The sequence below is a fragment of the Elephantulus edwardii genome, unplaced genomic scaffold (genome assembly GCF_000299155.1).
Source record: "Elephantulus edwardii isolate Elephantulus edwardi_28Jun2011 unplaced genomic scaffold, EleEdw1.0 scaffold00023, whole genome shotgun sequence".
NCBI lineage: Eukaryota > Metazoa > Chordata > Mammalia > Macroscelidea > Macroscelididae > Elephantulus > Elephantulus edwardii.
This window is the reverse complement of record NW_006399773.1, coordinates 22,260,081-22,283,315: the sequence shown is the minus strand read 5'-3', so window position 1 is coordinate 22,283,315 and position 23,235 is coordinate 22,260,081. Positions and strand designations below refer to the sequence as shown.

Sequence of the window (23,235 nt, the reverse complement as noted above, 5' to 3'; positions counted from 1 at the left end):
AGAGACTAGAGGCTGAGTGCTGTGAAAGAGCAGTGATACTCCTGACAGGCCTGGCTGGAGAGAAATAAGTTAGGTGAGACAGAAGGAGTTCAAGGGAAGAATGTGGGGACATTACTGAAATTCACTGTTTTGGGGAGTTGTTTTGATAATTTGTCCTTCTAAGATCAATAGCAGGGAGCTCTGATGGCCTAGTGGTAAGAATCTCGAAGGTACACAGTTCTAGGCCACCAGCAGCTCCATAGGAGAAAGATGGGCAATTGCCTCCTGTGTGATTAAATACCTCTGAAAACCCACTGGAGGGTCAGCTATGGGCCGATTCCAACTCTGTGGTACACTACTACAACAAACAACAACAAATAACAATAACAACAAAATTAATAGCAGGCTGTTTAAGAGAAGCTTTAGGTCAGCATATTCCCCAAAGCTTAACCAGTTGTGTAAATCCATACTTTGTATTAACAGCTCCATCTGTGGCTTGGTTCTCCAACTCCTCTAATACCTGTGGGTTAGAAGCTTTGCTAGAGTGCGTGTTTCGGCAGTACATATACTAAAATTGGAACAATACAGAGAAGTTTAGCATGGCCTCTGTGCAAAGATGAGGAAGCTTTTCTAGAAGGTCCTACAGAGATTCAGACCCCTCAGGGGAACAACTCATGTGACTGTAGTTATGCAGGCTGAGATTTTTTTTTTTAATAGAAACTGGTGAGCAATGGGCCAGGCTGATGTAGCAGGAAGCTCAAATACAGTCACACTGTAGCTCCTGTGTTGGTGTTTTCCCACAGCTTCTTCATATTGCTACTTCAGCTGGTGATGATTAGCATGACCACGCTGATTTGCAGGACTCAATGTCTGCAGTTAAGGTACCAGGAGATCAGAGACGCTAACTAAAGGTGAAAAAATGCCAATTTTTAGGCTAACACCATTGGAGTAGAGAGTAAAGGCAATCCAAAAGATCTATCAGTTTACTATTCCAGGGCAAAGACCAAGGGCAGACTAAGACATGCATTTAAATATATGGAGACAGCTTTGGGCCTACACAGCATAAATAAATATCCTCAGGGCACTCTCAGCCTGTTTTCTTGGGAGGGGTAAGACCACAATGAGTGTGAGGGAATTCTTGGTATTTACTGAGTTAAAAACAGAGGAAGAGAGAACGCACATGAGAGGAGAGTGTTACCATTTTCAGGTTGGTGGCTCATGGTCAAACTTGAAAAACGTGTTCATAGAAGCAGTAGTATCGGGCACCTGACTTTGTCATTATGATTGTAAAATTTCTATTTGATACTATAAAAGGATATAAACCTTGATGAATGTCTTATCTTGTACAAGGATTGGGCCAATTTACCATTAAGTAAGCTTGCATAAATAGAGCATATGCACATTTGAGGAATTCCTCTTAGCTATAAGACCCAAATAAAAATTTTTGTCTTTAAGATTTTCTCAAATTTTAAGAATGCTAAATCCTGTTGTATATATTTCTCAAAATTCCTTTTATAAAGGTCATGAATAGCAACGCAAATAAGTTCTATTGCTATCACCTGTATATCAATGTGCATTGCTTTAGGAATGAGGTGGGGCCAAACATAGGCGGGAATTCTGTCACTGGGGTGAAGAAATATTTTAATAGCAACACTTTTCAAGACTTCTTATGCCACATGAATATAGTAATCCCAACTTGGAATCATGTAGGTTCCTGTAATGTTTTCCAAGCAGGTAGAAATAGTCTGTAAAATTCCTACTATGGCTTTAATATAACATTAGAGATTTTGTGTTTAGTCTCAGTAGATAACTATGATTTGAGAAACAAAATTTCCTTAGATAGCAACGGTGAACACCTTAAATTGCTTAAAATGGAAAAAGTGATATGACAGCATCTCATGGAAGGTCTGTAAAGATTTCTGTCTACCAGAAAAGGGAAGTGGAAAAATAAAATTTTCTCAGAGATGAAAATTATTTCTAATGACCATAAATGGAATCTTCATCTACAAAAGACAAAATTTAAAAAGATAGTGAGGAAAGTAATAGAAAAATGTTAGAATAATTTATAAAAAATATAGAAATAAAATATATTATACGTGCAAGATAAAAGAAAAATCACTAATAAAGAGCATTCTGGTGGCTTAGTGGGAGGGAGTTGCGCTGCCAGCCTGAAGGCACATAGTTTGAATCCTCCAGTTGGTATGTGGGAGGAAGATTGTATGTTCACTTTTGGTGACCACCTGGATCCATTGGTATCAAAATGATGCATCCATCCAGCAATAATCACAAATGTATCTATTGTACATGGTAAGAAGAAAGTGATATTTTCATTTATCAAAGTTAATGGCTAGAAGAGTGTAGTGAGTGGATTTTCTCTTTCAGTATGATTTTCCTAGCCATTACATTGAACTTGAGCATGTGGATGGGTGGGGATATGCAAATAGGGTATGTTAACCTATCCACGAGAGGACTGGATTTCTCACAGTTCCACACAGGGATTGGTCAGGCTCCTAAGTCTAAATTAGTCTTGCCATAAATTGAGCAACTCTGGTCTAGTGACAAGAAGCTGAGCAATAATAATGAAGGCATGCTGCTCGAGGCCACCAACTGCTCCACAGGAGAAAGATGGGCAATCTCCTCAGGTGCAATTAATTGCCTCTGAAAATCTGCAGGAGGGTCAGCTTTCAGTTGGTTCTGATTCTACAGTACAAAACAACAACAACAACAACAACAACAACAGTAGCATATTAGACCTTCCACCACCACAAGCAAAGAAAAAATAGAGCATGTAATACCCTTTGGACCCACAAATTCTTGCTGCAGCCCCACCTATAAGCAGCAGCCATTGCTGAAGCAGAGGAGCATGACCCTAACCTAACCCTAACTCCTCACCCAACAGAACCAGAGTTACGCTAAGAGCCCGTGCCCAAGGTTGATGGACTACTTGGGTGGGGGTGACAGAGAACTTTGTAACACTGGTCTAAAGCTGTGAGGCTCAAAGCTGAGGTGCCTTCATGCACATTTTGTAAACTATTCAGCTACAAATCTGGATTATAACATTTTGACTTCCCCAGTATGGTTCTGTGTGGTCTGTGAACTATTATTGCTTTGAATTTTGGACCAGTAAAGCAGTAAGATTGGTGTTGAGAAGTGTAGAAAGAGGTATGGGAGGGTGGGGGAATTCATCTGACCTAATGAGAATTGATTTTTGTGTTACTGATGCACAGCTCCCCTTTGCGAAGTTGATAAAGGTCAACGATGGCCGTCCCTTCATGGTCTTTGCTCTTTTCATAGATAGGCAATCTGTTTCTGTACAATTTACTGGCCCAAAAAACCCCACCACATGGTCACTGATGAGTTGGTTCCAATTCAAAAGCACCTAACTATATCATAAAGAGTCATGATAGCATAGAGTATGATGAGCTGGGCTACTAACTGAAAGGTCAGTGTTTCAAATCTACCAGTCACTCAGAGGTTGCCAGTCTCCTTTATTCTCTTTTATGAATTAAAACCTCTAATATTGGATACAGGCTCAATTTGAGTCACAATTGATGCAATAGCAGTGGATTTGATATATTTTATTTATCAAAAGGTCAGGAGCCCTGGTAATGCAGTGGTTAAGCCCTTGGCTAATAACTGAAATGATTGTGGTTTGAACCCAACAGTCGCTCTGTAAAAGAACAGTATGGAAATTTCTGTAAAGATCAGAGCCTTGGAATGAATGAATGAATGAATGAATGAATTTATTTATTTTTTAGAGCTTTGGCAATTTTATGGGGCAATTCTACCCTGTTCTACTGGACTGCTGAGTCAGAACCGACTGCACAGAAATGCAGTCATTTTTTAAATAAAAATATCCTATGCTTTTACAGAGTAGAAAATCATCATTCCATAAATGCATTATGATAAATAAGAAGTCAAATATTAAAAAGAGAAATATTCATATATGAATGTAGAAGAAAACACAATTTAATTAGCATGGAGAACATCCATGGGCAATTATAGATTACAGCTGCAATTTAGCATCAGTAGAATCAATACTTCTAAAACAAACCTGAAATGCAGTAGAAAGATGTCTTTCTTTTTAATTCTTGGACTTTCAATTAAAACAGTCTTTTTCGTCCTACAATCTTCTTTATGATCAGTTCAAAGTAAAGAACTGCAGTTTCCACTGTGCCATTAAGTATAAAAGATGACCCACCACAAATTTAGAAGCTCAGAACTTAAGTCAGGAAATTGGAGCTGGAATGACTGTGGAAGGACTCTATCCAGTTTCAAAATGCTGGGATCCTTTATTCAATTCTCTTGAAAGTAAGAGAGCCCTGATTTCACATTAATTTGACAAAATCTTTGTAGTTTGCAAGAATTCCTTCTTGAATAGCACTTCCAGTTGAAGAATTTACATGCAAAGGATTATACTGAACTAAAATAATTGTCACTTCTACCTAGTAAGGCTAAAAGTTGCAGGCACAGTGGGATATTTGCTGGCTTTGTTTCCTACCCAGAAAACATTGTTATTGTTAGCTATGGTCTAGTTGATTTGGCTCCTGCTGACCCCATGCATGTCAAAGTAGATCTGTGCCCCATAGGGGTTTCAAGATTGCAACCTTTCCTAAGCAGATCGCCAGGCCTGTCTCCAGAGGCACCTCTGAACAATATGAACTGCTAACCTCTCAGCTAGTAGAATACTCAACCACTTGATATACCTGAAAACTCCTAGGAAAACACTGTTTTGTTATATGTTGTGAGGTCAATTTCACCTCATAGCAACCCTATGTGACAGAGTAGACGGAAAACACTGCCCCCATATTTTGCGGCTGGAGACTGAGGTCCAATTATTTATTTTAGCCAAACAATCATATCCTAAAACTTGCTTGTTTCAAAATGGACATTTATTTCTGTTAATACTGAGTCTTGTCAAAGTGTTCTGTCTTACGGCATACTAGTCTGTGCCAAAGGTGCCCTCCATGTTAATTCTGTTAATATTATGCACATTTTCACTTTCTTGAACAACACTGGATATCTGAGAAAGGAAACTATCCAGGAAACAATATTTTATAATCTTTTTTACAAAATAATGTCTAATTTCAACTAAACTCCAAGGCCTATTAATGCAATTTTCAAATAACACATAAATATTCAATTCCACTTCCTAATTTTGCCAGTCTGCCCTAGGGTGTATTTATTCATCATCAGAAGCCAAATGCATCTGAGTTCTTTTTTCCCCTCACAAGATAATCACTTTAGACTTTGAACAACCTTCATGACCAACCTCAGCACCAGTGAATGGATTTCCTTCAACTTTAATGAAAAGAGACAGCCTATTAATAAAGAAATAAAAACTTGGTACCCCCTTTCACCTTTTGACACACTGATATTTCATCACAAAGACATACAAACAATAGTCCAGAAATACTGGTGGCTATAAGCTGGGATAAAAGGCTGAGAGTACAATGGCTGTGCTAGATTGGTTACTGGAGCAATTGCAGCCCAGAGAGACTCTAGCATTTAAAAAAGTTCAACGACACAATTTTCCACTTCTAAAAGCAGATACTTTTCTGCTATAAAATGAGCTTATAGGTAAAGTTTACTCTAACAATAACCATTATTTTCCTGAGCCAATCTCACCGTCTCAGACACTCCTACCCTCGTTACTGTGTCAATCCATATTTTGGGAATCTTCCTCTCCTGTGCTGTAATCCCACCCTTGCAAGCCTGATGTCCTTCTCTAAGGAACTGGTCTCCCCTGGTCACATGCCCAAAGTATGTGAGATGGAGATTCAAAATCCTTGTCTCCAAGGAGCAGCTTGGTTTTACTCCTTTAGGACAGATTTATTTTTCTCTTGGTAGTCAATGGTGTCTTCAATACTCTACCCCAGCACCACAACTCAAACACATCAATTCTTCTTCTCCCATCCTTAGTCAATATCCAGCTCTCTAATGCACAGCACGTAATTGCGAAAACCATGTATTGGCTCAAGTGCACCTTAACATCAGTGTAGTGTCTAGTGTGACATCAGTGCTCTTTAGCTTTTTGGAGAGGCCTCTGACAAATTTCCTTAATGCAATTTGTCATTTGATTTCCTGACTGCTGCTGTCAAGAGTTGATTGTGGACTTGAGCAAGATGAAATCATTAACAATCTCAGTCTCTTCTGCATGTATTATGGTGCTGCCTATTGGCCCAGTGGTGACAAATTTTGTTTTCTTGATATTGATAATCAAACCATATTGCAGACTACAGTCCTTGACCTCTACAGCAAATGTATTAGGCCTTCCGTAGTTTCGGCAAGCAAGGTTGTATCATCTGTGGGCTATTGGACACGTCTCACCCCAATCCTGAAGTCACATTCCTTTTCATAAATTCCAGCCTCCTGCATGGTCTCTTCCACATTTAGACTGAAAAGGTATGGAGACAGGACACATTGCTGAAGCACTCCTTTCCTGATTTTGAGCCTTGCAATGTTTCTTTGCTCTGTTCTGATGACTGCTTCTTGCTACAGGTTTTGTATGAACACAATCAGGTGTTCTGAGACACCCATTCTTCTCAGGATGAGCCACAATTTACTGTGATCCACACAGTCAAATGCCTTTGCATAGACAATGAAACACAGAGAGACATTCTTCTAGTACTCTCTGCTTTCAATCAAGATCCATCTGACACTGATAATAATGTCCCTAGAGCTATGGTCTCTTCTAAATACAAATCAGGATATTAACTCATTTGTTTCATCCTCATTTTCCATTGAAGGATAAGCCATTTTGTTAATGCATGCTTTTGACTATAAAAGTCATTGTCTTCCAGGGGAGCTCTGGTGGCCTAGTGGCAAGAAGCTGCAACTACAATCCCAGAGGTGCACAGTTTGAATCCGCCAGATGCTCTGCCGGGGAAGGAGGGGCAATCTCCTCCTGTACCAGTCAGATCTGATTTGACGGTAGACGCACACAAAAATAATAAAATAAAATAAAATAAAAAAGTCATTGTCTTCCAGTAGAAACTGATAATACATTGAATTCCTAATGCTGGAAATTGCACAGAAGGAGTTTGCTCCTATTTTTCCCAGAGGAACCACTGATTTTAAACAGCCCTAGAGGCATGATCTGCCTTTGGTTTAGCAGGACAGCTCTCACTGCTTTTGTCTATAAGAGGAAAAAACCCTGCAAGTTAACAAAAGAGATCTTTACTCGATGATACACAAACACTACAAACAAAAACAAAGGAGGATAGTTCTAACAACAGAAATGCCGATTTCTGCATCATATATTGAATGTGCTCTTTTTTAAACTCAGCTTTGACATTCAGGTTCGGAACCAAAGTAATCCTGTAAATATATGACTTTCATAGGTTTTCACATTTTTTAATGATAAAAGAAGGGTTAGAAACAGATTCAGCTGAGGGCAAAGCAATCTCATTTTTGTGGCAACTCGGATTGGTTGTTCACTGCTAATATAAATTTCATATACATATATTCCTTTCAGAAATCATTGGACTGGACATCTAAGAAGTTAACAACAATGCTCACAAATCTGATTAATATAAAAAAACCGAGGTGCTTGGACGTTTCCACCTCAGGGTGAATACTGGAAAGAAATTTATATGATGCTTAAAGGGTATGTGTTACATAGAAAACGGAAATGTGCTTATAACCTGGGAAAATTTACATTGAAGTCTTAAGTGTAAAGATTTACATTTAAGAAAATGCCAATTTTTAATCTTAAAATTAAAAAGAATATAGCTTTGCAACATATTTAAATAATAACTCCATTTAGAATAATAATGTGGTATTGAAGGAAGGTCTCAGGGTGACAATGATACATTGCTTTAGAAACCGCATACACTGTAAGTAAATAACAACTGATTGCTTTTGTCTTTAGGGGCCACCCTATGAACAAGTGTGAACACTGCCCTACCCTGTGGCGTTCTGGCCATCTCTGATAAGCTCCAGCCCATTGATAGTCACTATGTCAATTCATCTTGTTGGGGACGGGTCTCTCTTTCTCAGATTTTACTTCTTTCCTAGCATCATGTCCTTTTTCCAAGTGCTGGTCCCTGCTGACAACACGCCCGAAGTATCTGAGATGGAGTTTAACGCCCATGCTGCTAGAGTGCACCCAAGCTGCACATGTTCCAGATAGACTTGCTTGTTCTCTTGGGAGTCCATAGAATATTCAGTCCTCTCCTCCAACACTTCAACTGGAAAGCATTGCCTCTTCTTTGATATCCTCATTCACTGTCCAACTTTTAGATGCATAAGAAGTAACTGAAAAGATCAGAGCTTGGATCAGGTGCACCTTAGTCTTTAACATCACTGCTCTTTAGCACCTTAAAGATGTCCTTGACAGCAGAATTTCCCTATAGAACAAGTTTTTTGATTTCTTGACTGATATAACCATGGATACTGATTATGTATTCAAGTAAAATAAAGATAATCCCTAACTTCATCTTTTCTCCATCTATCATGTTGCTCTGTGACACTGATGTGTCAAATGCATTAATGGCAGGTTACCCAATGGGGACAGAGAGTGGGGCGGAGCTCCCTGATTAAAATCTTGGAAGGAGGAGTGGCATCTACTTCCATAATAGCTTGTCTCCAGAAACCCTATGAACCTGGAGAGAGGATAAAAGGCACCCAAGCTTCGAGGACTCTCCTTCATAGGGTCACTATGAATTGCCTGTGACTCAATGGCACTTAACAACAACAACAACAACAACAACAACAACAACAATCATGTTGCTGCTTGTAGGTTCAATGGTGAGGATTTCTGTTATCTAGATGGTGATGTAATGTACATAGATAGAAGGCTGTAATCTTTGATCATCTTCAGTGTTTCAAGACCTCTTCACTTTCTGCAAGGAAAGGGTGACATAGGCATAATGCAGATTATGGATCAGTATTCCCTCAATCCTGATGCCTCATTCTCCCTTCATACAATCCAGCTTCTTGAATGATTTTCTCAGAATGTAGACTGATGCATTAGTTTGTTATGATCCACATAGTAAAAAAAAGGCAATATCCTTCCTGTGTTCTGTGCTTTGTGATGGCCTCTTTTAAATATGGCTTGCATTTCTGGCAATTTCCTGTCATACATTTTTAGCCATTTAAAAAATAATTTTCATCAAGATATTGCTTGCATATGATTTAGTGTGATAATGTCAATATCCGGTCAGGTCATTTTCTTTTGAAAATAGGGACAAATATGAAACTCTTCTTGGCCAGCTGTCTTCCAAATTTGCTCCAACAAACAAAAAGTACATACATCACTGCATCTGTTTCCTGAGATATGTCAATCGGTATTCCATCAATTCCTGGGATTTATTTTTATGCCAATGCCTTCAGTGAAGCTTGAACTTCTACTTTCACCACCATTGATTCTTTATCATATACTACTTCACGAGATGGCTCCATGTCAACCAATTCTTTTTTTGGTATAATGAGTCTGCATTTCTTCCTTCTTTTTTTTTTTTTTTAAATGCTTTCAGCATTACTGAATATTGGGCCAAAAAAATATTTTCATATTGCAACTTGAGGCTTGAATTAATGTTTCTCATATCTTCCAGCTAGAGAAATATTCTGTTCTTCTAATTTTCTAATTCAAGCTCTTTGCATATTTTGTTATACTATTTTGTGTTCTCGAACTGCCCTTTGAAATCATCTGCTCATGTCTTTTTCTAAGGCAATTATTCCCTCTGTTTTGACCTTTTTATATTCTAGTGAAATTTTCAGAGTCTCTACTGACATTCATTTTGATCTTTTCTTCTCTTTGTCTTTGTAATAACATTTTGTATTCTTCATAAATAATATCCTTATGATATCCTATAACTAATCTAGTCTTTGATCATTAGTGCTCAATGCCTCAACCCTACTACTGAGGTAATTTTTAAATTCAGGTGGGATTGACTCAAGGCTGTATTTCGAATCATGTAGACTTGTTTTAATTTACTTCAACTTCAATTTGAACTTGTACATGAATAATTAATGGTATGTTCCACAGTCAGCTCTTGTCCGGTTTTTGACTGCTGATATTAGTATTTTCCAACAATTCTTTACACAGATGCTGTCAATTTTATGCTTTTGTAATTTATCAGGTGAAATCGAAGTGTCCAGTCCCAGTTTATTTTTTTAAAAAAGGTATTTGCAACAAATAAAATGTTGATTGCACAAAATCAATTCGTTTCCAGTTTTATTTTTAACATCAAGTTCATATTTTCTAATATCAGTGTTTCTTCTTTGTTTCCAGCATTTCTATTCCAGTCACTACTTATTAGAAATTATCTTGATTGTTTATTTGATCCGTTTCGTACTTCAAATGTTGGTCGAAGTTATCAGTATCTTCATCTTAACTTTAGTGGTTGTGATATATATTTGAAGAACAGTTGTGTTAACAATATCCTTTTTTTTTTTTTTAAATATATTGATAGTATCTCTTCACTTACAGCACTGTCCTGCAGTCCAATACTCTTCGCCGGCACCACACTCAAAAGCATCAATTCTTCTTCTGTCATCTTTATTCACTGTGCAGCTCTCTTGTGTATAGCAAGTAACTGTAAAGACCATGGACTGGATCAGAAACACCTTAGACTCTAGACAGACATATTTGCACTTCAACACTCTGGAGAGGTCCCAGACAGTGAACTTTCGTAATTCAACTTGTCTTTTGATTTCCTGGCCGCAGGTCCCATGAATGTTAATTGTGGACCCAAGCAAGCTGAAATTGTTATCAATCTCAATCATTTCTCTGTTTATCAGGGAGCTGCCAATTGGCCCAGTGGTGAGACTCTTTGCTTTCTTGATGAGGAGCTTCAATCCATATTGAAGGCTTCAGTCCTTGACTTTCTGTAGCAGATGTTTCAGGTTTCAGTTTTAGCAAGGAAAGTACTATCACCTGTATAACCAAGTTGTTGATGAGTCTTCCTCTAATTGTTGCCACATTAATCCTCCTGAAAACTAGCCTTCTGAATGGTCTGTTCCACGTATAGATTGAAGAGATATAGAGATAGTATGCATCACTGACCCATTCTTGTCCTAATTTTCAACCATGCAGTATTTCTTTGCTCTGCATCCTGGTCCAACCATAGGTTTTGCATGAGCACAATCAAGTGTTCTGGGATTCCCATTCTCCTAAAGGTTAGCCACAAGATGTTGTGTTCCACAAAATCAAATGGCTTTGCATAGTCAGTGAAACACAGACATTCTTCTGGTACTCTCTGCTCTCAGCCAATATCCAAGGGACATTGGCAGTGATGTCCCACATGCCAACACGTCTTCTAAACCCAGCCTGTACATCTGGTAGTTCTCTATTGATGTACTGCTCTAGTAATTTCTGGATAATCTTCAGCAAGATTTTGCTTTCATGTAAAATTAGTAAAATTATTCAATAATTCCACACCCTGTAGGATCACCCATATTTGGAATGGGAATAAATATAGATCTGTTCTGGTCAGTTGGCCAGGTCGTTGTCCTCCAAGTTTCGTGACACAACTTGGTGAGCACATCCAGGGCAGCATCTGTTTGCTGAGATATGCCAGTTGGTATTCTATCAATTCCTGGGGTCTTGGTTTTGGCAATTGCTTCAGAGCAGTTTCATTACCATTCATCCTCCTTCAATTCATCACCATTGTCTCTTGGTCATAATGCTCTTTCATGAAATTCTTCTGTGTCACCCAATTCATTTTGATACAGTGACTATATACTCCTTCCAACTACTTTCAACATAGATTTTAATTAACAATGAAGATCATCTCTATGGGCCAGTAGTAGAAGAGAGATCCAGGATCCAGTAGTGACCTGAGCGCAGCCTCCACGCTTTTTGTCCTGACTCCAGCAGGGTCAGCAGGTTGCTTCGCACACTGGCCCTTTCAGGTTGTGGATGATGGAGTGTCTTGTGTCATCTATCAACTCCAAGCACATCTGTTCTTTTGAGTCGATCCTGATCAACACCTTAGTGAATCAAGCCAGCTTGATACACTGCACACAGCTTGTATCGATGGCTGCATGGTGGTGATAGGGCAAAACTTCTACCTACTTTTAATGCTTCATGAATCATTCAATATTTTGCTCATAGTATCTTTGAATATTTCAACTTGAGGCTTCAATTTGTTCTTCAGTTCTTTCAGCTTGTTGCTGTTATGTGCCGTCAACAGCAATGAAGCTTGCACTATTCTGAGCCAGTCTCACTGACTTCGATACGCCTAATCTCATTACCTTAGCTACTGTATCAATCCATCTCATCTGGGATCTTCCTCTCCTGTTTATCACTCCACCCTTCTAAGCATGATGTCCTCCATTGATTGGTCCCTCCAGGCCATGTGCCCAAAGTATGTGAGATGAGGCTTCAAAATCCTAGCCTCCAAGGAGAAACTTAGTTTCACCCTCTCAAAGATAGAATTGTTTTGTTTTCTTCCCCTCACCCACCATAAACTCCTACTTTTTTCTGGGAATTTAACATGGGACCCTCAGACTATCCCAGGCATGTGCTGGCGTCTGTGAGCCGATCATCTGAAGCTAAGGTTATGGTACTTGACGCCACCAACCTCAGCATGCCCAGGTAAAAATAAATGCTTGGTGCCAAAGGCGCCTACGTCACATGCAGGGTCTCTTGGTAATGTGTGGCTGGTCCCACAGCAAGTTCACAAAATAAAAAATATTGATAGCCTTGTATAACTTGCATTGCTACTTAAAAAAAAGGAAGGGTTTCCTAAACAAGAGGGTCTGAAAGGTAATGCCAGCAAACTCTCCGGACACCAGCTCCTCTTCTTCCTGGGTAGGCGTGTGTGCCACCCAGAAGTGCCCCTGTGAAGTGAGGCAGGCCCATGGTCCCTAGTCTCTGTGGATCAGCAGGTACAACTCACTGCTTGCCTGCCTGTCGGCCTGGTTGCTTCTCCTGCTAGCCCCTGCCTGTGCCTGGGATCTCGCCATGACCACGGCAACCAAATACACCTCATCCAGCACCACCCATGCCATGGCCCTTCTGCTGCTTCTGTTGCTGCAGGCTACCAGGCCCTCGGCCCTTGGTCACCACCTCATCCTTGACTACGTCGATGATCTCATCAGGGATATGCAGGTACTTGATGGTGCTGTCTCCGATGTAGCACTCAGGCATCCACCAGAACATGTCCATCTCCTGGAAAATGCACATGACCTCCTACTGGTTGAAGTTCATCCAGTTGTCACAGCTCACCAGGTGCCCTTTGTACACCTCCCCATTCTTCAGCTCCATCAACATAGGGTGATTCTGGGCTGTCTTCAGCAGCGACATGATGCTCACATGGACCGGAGTCTGTGCCGCTTCCACCGCCGCCACTCTTACTTGTTTTCTTGATGGTTCATAATACATTCAAGACTCTTCTCTAGCTTCTTCTTTCAGCTTAAGACATGCCTATCGAGCTGGTCCCTTTTCATTATCTGACTCCAGTTCTTTGCCTATTTCATTATAGAATTTGGATTTGTCTTCCCAAGCTAGCATTTGAAATCTTCTGTTCAGCTCCCTAACTTATTTTTTTCTAGTGCTCTATTACAATATTTCAAGACATTTCTGACATCCACCTCGGTCTTTTTTCCCTCCTCTGTCTTTTTCATTCATCATAGATGATATTCTTGATAACTTCCCAAAGTTCATCTGGTCTTCATTAGTGTCAAACACATTCTTGAGATGGTTTTTACCCTGATGCCTACCTCTAGGACCAGAACCCAGTGTACTCCAGCTCCCAGCTCCAGACAGGATTTATCATATACAATTTACCAAAATATATGTAGTTGTTATTACCACAATCATATATTTCACCTTAAAAATAGAAGATAAATTGAAGTCTATTTTATAGTTGGCATAGTTAATATTATACACTTTGCATAAGAAAACTATTGGATTAGCAGTAAACCAACTACTATGAGGTTGCTGTTGTTGTTAGGGGCTGTTTAGTCGAGTATGACTCATAGTGACCCTATGAAAAAAAGATCTGAACCCTGTTCTATCCTGTGCCATACTCATACTTCCCAACACACTAGAGCCCAATGCAGCAGTCACCATGACAATCGACCTGATTGAGGGTCTTCTTCTCATTCTCAATGCTCCACTCTTCCCCCGCATTATTGCTCTCTCCAAGGAATAGCCCCTCCTAGCAACATGCCCAAAGTGTGTGAGGTGAAGGCTCATCATTCTTGCCTCCAAAGAACACTCCAGCTGCACCCTCTCCAAGACATATCTGTTTATTTTCTTGGCCTTCCATGGGATGTTCAGTGTTCTTTTCCAACACCACAGTATGAGGAAGTTCACAAATATGTTTAGCAAAGACTGATACTGATAACTTTATAAAGTTAAACAAATGGTAAGAAAAAAAAAATTAGGCAAAGTGTAGGAGTTACACTGCTAACTTTTGTTTTCTGTAACTTTTTGGAAGGCACATGTGAATATCAGTCATTGCAGACAAAGGGTGGAACTGAGGACTTTACACAACTAAAAATATGCAATTCAAGTTAGAGAGATTTCTCGTACATAAATGACATCTTGAGTAAATGCTAGGAAGATTCTAAGAAAACTTTCCCTCTGGAACATCCTGTGATGCTATTCACAGAGTGACAAGGAAAACAAAATGCTGTAAGGTGGAGTTATCTAGGGGTACTTGTTTCTGTTTAAATCACATCAAAGCGTTTTCTGCCCCTGCTGGAAACGGTTTCCACTCTTTTATATAAAGCCAATCCTGACTGAAGCAATCTCTGGCTGACACAAGTGCTCAACCTACAAGGTTGGTAGTTAGAAGCCCCCTATGATGTGTGGAAGGAAGGCCTAGAAATCAGCTTCTGATAAGTCACATCCTTGAAAACCCGATAAAACAGTTCAATTCTGCTGTTATAAGTGGCAGCTATAAGTCAGAACCAATTCACTGGCAACCAAAAACTGATAACCTAAATCAAGTAACAGAAATAGGACAGACATTTAGACACCCTAAGATTCACTCAAGTCTGATAATTATATTACCCCTGAGTTGTTCAGACGTTTGAAGGTAGGTTCAGATGATATCCTGCCAGTCTTGGCTTTGGGATAAATCAACTATTAGACAATCAGAAACTCAAAATTAACTCTAGATTGAAGTTGGGGATTACTCCTAATGATGTGAATTCTCCACGCTCCCCACATCCCAAAATTTCCCAAAGCAAAGGAAGAGGTTCTTTAGGTTAGAAAATCATTGATTTCCCACTGCAACTCACTGTCATCAAATTGACTACTACTCACGACTATCTGTTTTGGAGAGGGGAAAACCAAGTTTCTCTTTGGAGGCTAAGATTTTCTTTGGAACTCTGTCTCACACATTTTGGGCATGTTCCTTGGAGAAGGAGAACATCATGCTTGGAATAGTGGAGGGACAGTGAAGAAGAGGAAGACCATGGATGAGTAGGATGGACATAGTAACTAGGGCAATGGGGGTATGTCTATCATACTCAGTGAGACTAGCACAGGACAAGGCAGGCTTCGGAACTTTTCTATATAGGATTGCTATGAGTTGGAGGCTACTTGACGACACATAACAATGACAAAAACATGATGTGGATCATGGTCTTCACAATTTGTTGTTATGCATTAGAGAGTGGAATAATAACTGAAGATCACAGAAGAAGACTCAATGCCTTTAAGTTATGGTTCTGGAAAAGTTATGGTTCTGAACATAGCATGGACTCCTGAGAGAACAAACAGGTCTATCTTGGAGAGGGTGAAAGCAAGCTTATCTTTGGAGGCAAGGATTTTGAAGTTTTGTCACACATACTTTGGCCATGTTGCTAGGAGGGACTGATCCTTGGAGAAGGACATCATGCATGGAAAGTTGAAGGGACAGCACAGGAGAAAACTACTTCAGTTGAGATAGGCTGACAGAGTAACTGGGGTAAAGGAGGTAGGTGTGTCAGAGACAGTGAGTTTGGCTCAGGTTAGGGCAGAGTCAGAAGTATTGTGTATAGGGTCATTATGAGTTGTAGTTGACTTGATGACATACAACAACAACAACATATCAATCATGTGAAAGACAGATTAAACATCTGTCTTACCCTAAAACTTTGTACGAAAGTAGTACTACTCCTGAGGGCTCCCAGGGCTGAAATCTCTATGGAAATGAATTGCATCATCTTTCTCTAGTGGACAGGCTAGTGCATTTAAACCATTCATCTCTTAGTTGGCAGCTAAAATCCTTTACCGCACTGCCAGCAGAGAAACAGACGGAGGATGAGATGCTTCCAGGGAAGTAAGATACCTCTGTGCATAAGCTCTTTATAAAGGTTAAGAAATTTCTAAAGAAGTAACTTGCATAATTGTCCCTCTCCTCCACTATATTAAGAAAAGATAATTTCCAAAATCCTTATAGAGGTTAAATCTAATACAAGTTCCCAAATCTTAATTTTTCTTTTGATCTCTTTTCTAGCACTATTATTGTTATATCAGCAGTAGTGAAAGAATAATAAATTTAAGGTATAGCCACTGATCAGATGATGGGGATCTTGATTTCACTGCATGCTAATGTGACTATATTTTAAGAAGATATTTACTGACTTTGCTAATAAATAATATTTTCTGTTTCTTTTAAGTACTTTAGGAAATAACAAACCACACACAGAGCCTGACACATAATATGAGCTCCAATAAATGCTAACTATCATCATCATTACTATTCCATAAAAGATGGAGGAAGGAAAATGGGAACACATTGAAAGCAAGGCAATTTAATTCATGCCATCTATATGAGGATTCAAACCACTGGCTTACTTATATGTATGAATCACGCTAGGAAAGAGAGACGATTACTGCACAGAACTAGAATATATACGATTATGGAAAATAATCTACATTTTATATTTGTAGAAGACAGGGTAATTGATAACGTCTAAATGAAAACAAGAACACAATTAATTGTTTATCTGTTGAGACTGGCAGAGCCATTGCCATGTAGTATTTATGTAATATGCATTTCCTCGAAAATGGAGACCTAATTGCTTAGTTATCCTAAATTGCAGAATAGAAAACAAAGGAGCCGTTTCGGCCATGTGGGTAAACAACAGATTTCTAAAAGCTAATTATCTCCTTATTTAATAGACTGAAGTTGCACCAACTGAGACATTTAAGTCTAATAAATAATAAACAAATTGTAACCTAAAGACTGAAATATAGAAGTTGCTCATACAGTTTTTATTGCCCCATTAAATAAGCTCGTATTTACTTACCCTACAAAACATAATTATACAATACTAGGCCCATTTCAAGGCCATTCTGATATGCTATTTAAAATTATGCGAGTCAATTTACACACAGGAAGTTCTAAAGCATAACATTTGAATTCTATTACCAAATGACCTATTTTTTTCCCAAGATTAAGGAAGAGAAATGTAGTTTGGAAAAACTTTTACACAATCACAAGAAATCACAATTATTATTTACCACGTGAGAATGCTTAAACTTTAAACAGATACCAGTGTTTCTAGTTACCAGTGTTAGAAGCTTTTGCTTCAGATCATTAATCATGTATTTTCCAAATTAATTTCTATTTAAATATTAACCTTAAAAACTTATTTAAAATTCAAAAGCTTATTAAAAATAACAAAATTATAGTTTCCTTGTTTGTTTAATGAACCGTGACATCATTGAACAGAAATAACCAGAACTGTTTATGAGAACATTTAAGAAATTGCCACGTTCGTCATCTATAGGAAATAAAAAGAAGAGAAAATAATGTTTTAACTTCTATACAATGTGAGATTCCCATGCTTTCTTAGTTTTGTTACTTAAAAAGATTTTTCACGCTTTATTTTTCTTCTTGGGGAAATGTGGCCCACTATTCTGTCTTTATTTTCATTCTATTAACAAAAATCACATTCTGAAATGATAGTGATAATAAATAGTAGACATGAAAATAGTTGCTGGTTCCTTTGCCCAAGGCAAGCAATGATTTATGATAGGTAAGAAATAAAGAAAAGGAATTTAATTTACTCTCCTACCTCAGGTGGTGATACAGGATTTTGTGAATCTCAGAAAAAAATAAGTTCTTATATGCAAAGTAAAAATACTAATGCCATGATGATATACAGAAGAAAGCTCCCTCATGGGTTTATGGCATGTTGTGTGAACACTTTTCTACTCCTTTATTATCTAAGGAGTGTTATGTCCTATAGGAAAAAATTAACATAAAACAAAAAGTTCCTGGTCCAGAGAGATAAAAAAAAGTAATAAAATTCAACAACAGACTTTCCTATTCTTTGCTGTATTGTAATATAATGATAGCAAAGAAAAATTATATAAAGGGTTTTTTATCCATACAATGATATGCTAAAAAAGAATTACATACATAAATATAGATGAGGCTAGTTATTAAAAAAAGGTAGCTATAAAGTCTATACATTTTCAAAGAATATTATTGATCAAAATTTTAATTAGTCTGAAAATATATCCATTTTCTTATTCATTCTCTAAGATCAAATTTTGACTTGACCACCTCTCATCAGTCTCTACTGCATTATTGTTTTCCAATATTTAGTATAACTTAACATTGGAAATTATGCATGAATTTGATTTTTTCCCCTGCCACTTACTACCGGAATTTTAAACTGCATTACAACAGGAACTTTAGTTACTCTGGTTTACTAGTGTAATGCTAAAATCGAGAAATAAATTCTTCACTGATGAATAAAAGAAATGAGAAATTGGAGTGAGTTAGCCATTAAGTTACTTTCGACAGCAATGAAATAACAATGAGGACCACAGAATTTTTGACTTTTTATAGTAATAGAATGTCTTTCCTAATGAGGTATTTATCATATAATCTAAGAAATGCCTAAAATTCAGTGTATCCACTAAAAAAAGTAAAAATTTTATATTTTGAATAAGAATACTTTCAGTAATCAAATGCTAATTAGGCATACAATTTTAGTAACTTTTTCACCAAGTATAACTGCCTTCATGTATTATACAGGTTCTTCATAAAAATAATTAAGTGTCCTGGAATTGTACTTCTAAACAATGTCTTTTATAATTTGCTATTATCTACATGAAAAATACCCTTGCATAATCAATAAAATATGTAAAAATCTTTCTGTAATTCTCTGTTTTTAGTCAAGATCTGACATTAGTAATGATATCCTTCTTTGTACATCCTCTACTGAATCTGCTTTGAATTTCTATCATTCCTAATCTGTGTACTGCCACAACTAGCATTTCAACTACTTCCAGTAGGATGCAGTTGTGTACCAGTCAGAACCGAACCACAGGTGACTCTCCAGCAGATTTTCAGAGACAGTTTCACATGGGAGGAGATTGCCCATCCTTCTCCAGTGAAACAGCTGGTGGCCTTGAACCACGTGCCTTCAAGGTTGTAGTGCAGATTCTTGACAAGAGGCCACCAGAGCTCAAAACTAAGGATATTGTTTGATAATGTCTCAATTCATTATATCGCTTTTCTTTGCAAGAGGCAGATATAAATCTCTTATGAATTAATATTTCATAGCTATGAATCTCTTCGTATTGGTTGTGCAATTTCCAGACATATATGAGTGAGTGCTTCCAATATGTATCCTTTGGTTGAAACATCTCAACATGAATTAGAAAAACTTAATGTCAAGTTGATTCCAACTCACTGTGATCCTCCACTACATTTCTGAGGCTCCAAATTTTATGGAAGGATACTTTTCTTTACCTCAAATTGCTCCTAGTTTATAGGAACTGCTGATTTTATGGTTTGTAGCCCAATAAATTATGCACCTTATGATTGAACCCATTATTACAACAACATTGTCAAATTATTTTGTTGACAGTCTGCTCTTTTCCTGCTGATCTTTTACTTTAACAAGTATGAACGCTCTATCAACAATCTGCGTTATGCAAATGACACAAACCCTGCTTGCTGAAACTGAGGAGGACCTGAAGCACCTGCTGCAGAGGGTCAGGGACTGCAGCCAACAATATGGATTGAGACTCAATGTCAAGAAGACAAAGATTCTCACCACTGGACCAATTGGCAGCATCAGGATGGATGGTGAAGAGATTGAGATTGTTCACAGCTTTAGTCTGCTTGGCTCCACGGTCAACACTCTTGGCACCAGTAGCCAGGAAATTAAAAGGCGCATTGCCATGGGAAAGTCTGCTGTTCAGAACCTTTCCAAAATACTGAAGAGCAATGGTGTCTCTCTGGAGACTAAAGTGCATCTGATACAGGCCATCACTTTGCAATCACTAGTTATGCATCAGAGAGTTGGACAATGACCAAAGAGGATAGAAGGAGAATTGATGCCTTTGAGCTGTGGTGCTGGAGAAGAGTATTGAGAGTACCAAGGACTGCTAGGAAAACAAACAAATTCGATCTGGAAAGGGTTAAACCGGGTGGCTGCTTGGAGGCAAGGATTCTGAGGTTCCGTATGATATACTTTGGACATGTTGTGAGGAGAGACCCGTCCTTGGAGAAGGACATCATGCTTGGGAGGTTGAAAGGGCAGCGCAGGAGGGGAAGGCCCTCTGTGAGGTGGACTGATTCAGTGAGTGGGATAATCGGGATGGGAGTGTCAGAGACAGTGAGATTGGCACAGGACAGAGCAGAGTTTAGGGCTATTGTACATAGTGTCGCTATGAGTGGTAAGCGATTCGATGGCACATAACAACAACAACAACAACTTTCTGAAAACACCTTAACTCTGAACCCATAGTGTCAGTTCTAAGGGGAGGCTTTCTCACTCTAGCTGCTAGTTCCAGGAGATGATCCTGGTCTGATTTTAGCATCGGGGAACTTGGTATCCTTAGAGATCTGTGATGTATCCTGGCATCAATCCTCCCCTGAGTCTAGGAATGTCTCAGTTCAAGGTCCTTGAGTCCACAGGATGTACTCAATTCTCACTCAGTTCTTTGATGGTAGAAATGGGGACTATCTTCACCTGCTACTTTCTCTCTTTTTTATCTCTTGCAAAATGAGTGATGCAGGAAACAAAATCATCTTCTATCAGCTCAAGGCTAAGACCTGGATTACAGCATTGCATCCCAAAGTATATCCCTTACAGTATTTTCTGTGTTTAAATTTAATAAAATAAATTAATTGATCGACAATTTACTGAGTCTATCAGATCACATGAGGAATGATTACATCATGGCACATCTGCCAAAGCATTTAAATTCATGACCCTGTTAAGCTGCCACATTTTTAGTTAAATCCATGACAATTGTCATTGAGTTAGTTATAAGTCACAATGACCCTATGTACAAAATAAAATAATACCCTGTTTCTACACCACCCTTATTTATGTTTTTTACAAAAAGTATTTGACCGTGTAGGTCATAACAAACTACAGTTAACACTGATAAGCACGGAATACAAGAACATTTCAATTGGACTCATATGAAACCTATACCTAGACGAAGAGGATGTTGTCCATTAGTAGGGTGAGACCGCATGGTTTAAAATCAAGACAAGTATGTATCAGGACTGCATCCTTTCTTCATATTTGTTTAATCTCTATGCTGAAAAACCATTCAAGATGCTGGATTTTATAAAGAGGAAATTAGGATTGGAGGAAGACTCATCAACAATCTACATTACACATATGACAAAACCTTGCTTATAGAAAGTGTAGACTTGAAATGCTTTCTACAGAATACCAAAGCCTACAGCCTACAAATATGGATTACATGTCAACATCAAGAAGACAGAAATCTTAATTAATATGCTGACAGGCAGGACCACAATGGATGGAGAATAGATTGAAATTGTCAACAGTTTCATTTTACTTGGATCCAAAATCAATGCCCTTGGTACTAGGAGTCAATAATCAAAAGACACATTGAATTAGGAAAGTCAGCTAGCAAGAATACTCCAAAATACTAAAGAACCATGATGTCAGTTTAAAATTAAGGTAAGCATGATTTAGGTAATGGTCTTTTCAATCATTTGCTAGGTATGCTTATGAGAGGTGGACAACGAAGGACAGAAGAAGAATCAATGCTTTCAGTTGCCATGTAGACGAAGAGTACTGAATATCCCAAAGGATGCAAAAATCCAAACAGATATATCTTGGAGAATGCGCAGCCAGAGGGTCCCTTGCAGGCAAGGGTGGCACAGTTTCATCTCATGTCCTTTGTGCATGCTGTTAACGACACTAATTGCCCTGCATGAGAAAGATGGGCAATCAAACAATAACCATCTTCCTAAAGAAAGCTCTGGTGGCTTAGTGGTAAGGAATTGCACTACCAAACCAAAGGTACACGGTTCACATCCAGTATGTGCTCTGAAGGAGCATCTGTTGAAGAGCAATCTCCTTTCATTCGATTATTGCCTCTTAAAACCTGCTGGAGCGACAGCTATGGATTGATTATGACTGAACAGGATACAACCTTGGAAAAGGCATCAAGTTTCGAAAGATGGAAGATCATGAAGGAAAGGAAGATCTTGAGTGAGATGGATTGACACAGTGATTTCTTTAATGGCCTCAAGTAAGACAGAGATAATCAGGATGGTACAAAACGTGCCAGGGTTCAGATTATTGTTCAGAGGGTGGCTTCAAACCATACTCAACTTGACAGCAACTAACATAATACCATTCTAATAACTATTGTTGAGTCTACTGAATTCACTTTGGCAACTAATCTTATTTTGAAGGTATTCTTTTATTACTGGTTCTCTGTTCTACCAACTACAATGACCTTTTCCAGAAACTGTTCCTTCCTCTTACTTCTAAAGTCTTAATATGCTAATTTCAAGGTAGCATGCCAACTGTCCTTCTACAATTTTTGTTCTTCAAGTAGTCTATAGAGCATGCTCAATTATTTTTCACTAACACAACAATTCAAAGTAATTCATCTTTTGTTTTCCTTATTATGATCATCTAAATTTCACATGCATTGGAGGCAACTGAATCCTTTTGCCATATCCAAGGAAAAAAGCTTCAAGAAAAAGGAGACAAAAAGATTGAATTATTTTTTCTTCAGCTTAATCAGTTTCAAATATTCAGAATGTTTTTAGCTTTGGATTTTCTAAGTTTAACTCTTTACATACTTTATTAAAATATTTTACTTTGTTTTCTTCAGTTGCACTCTGAAATTTTCTATTCAGCTCTTTTTACTTCATACCATTTTAGTTATTGGATATCCAAGAGCAAGTTTCAGAGGATCTAATGACATCTAGTTTGGTCTTTCTTTCTCTTTTTCATGGTCTTTTGTTTTCTTCATGTATGCTTTTATATTGAAGTATGATGGAAGTTGTTCAAACCAAAGAAGGAGATGTTGTTGTTGTTGTTGTTGTTGTTATGTGC

The 23,235-nt window shown here is 38.2% G+C and overlaps 1 protein-coding gene and 1 pseudogene across 1 annotated transcript in view; both read right to left on the bottom strand.

Moving 5' to 3' along the window:
- Window positions 1–23,235, bottom strand: part of DIAPH3 (diaphanous-related formin 3) — a 740,013-nt gene that overhangs the window by 210,703 nt on the left and 506,075 nt on the right. The window lies entirely within an intron of this gene.
- LOC102861269 lies at window positions 12,824–13,234 on the bottom strand (annotated as a pseudogene).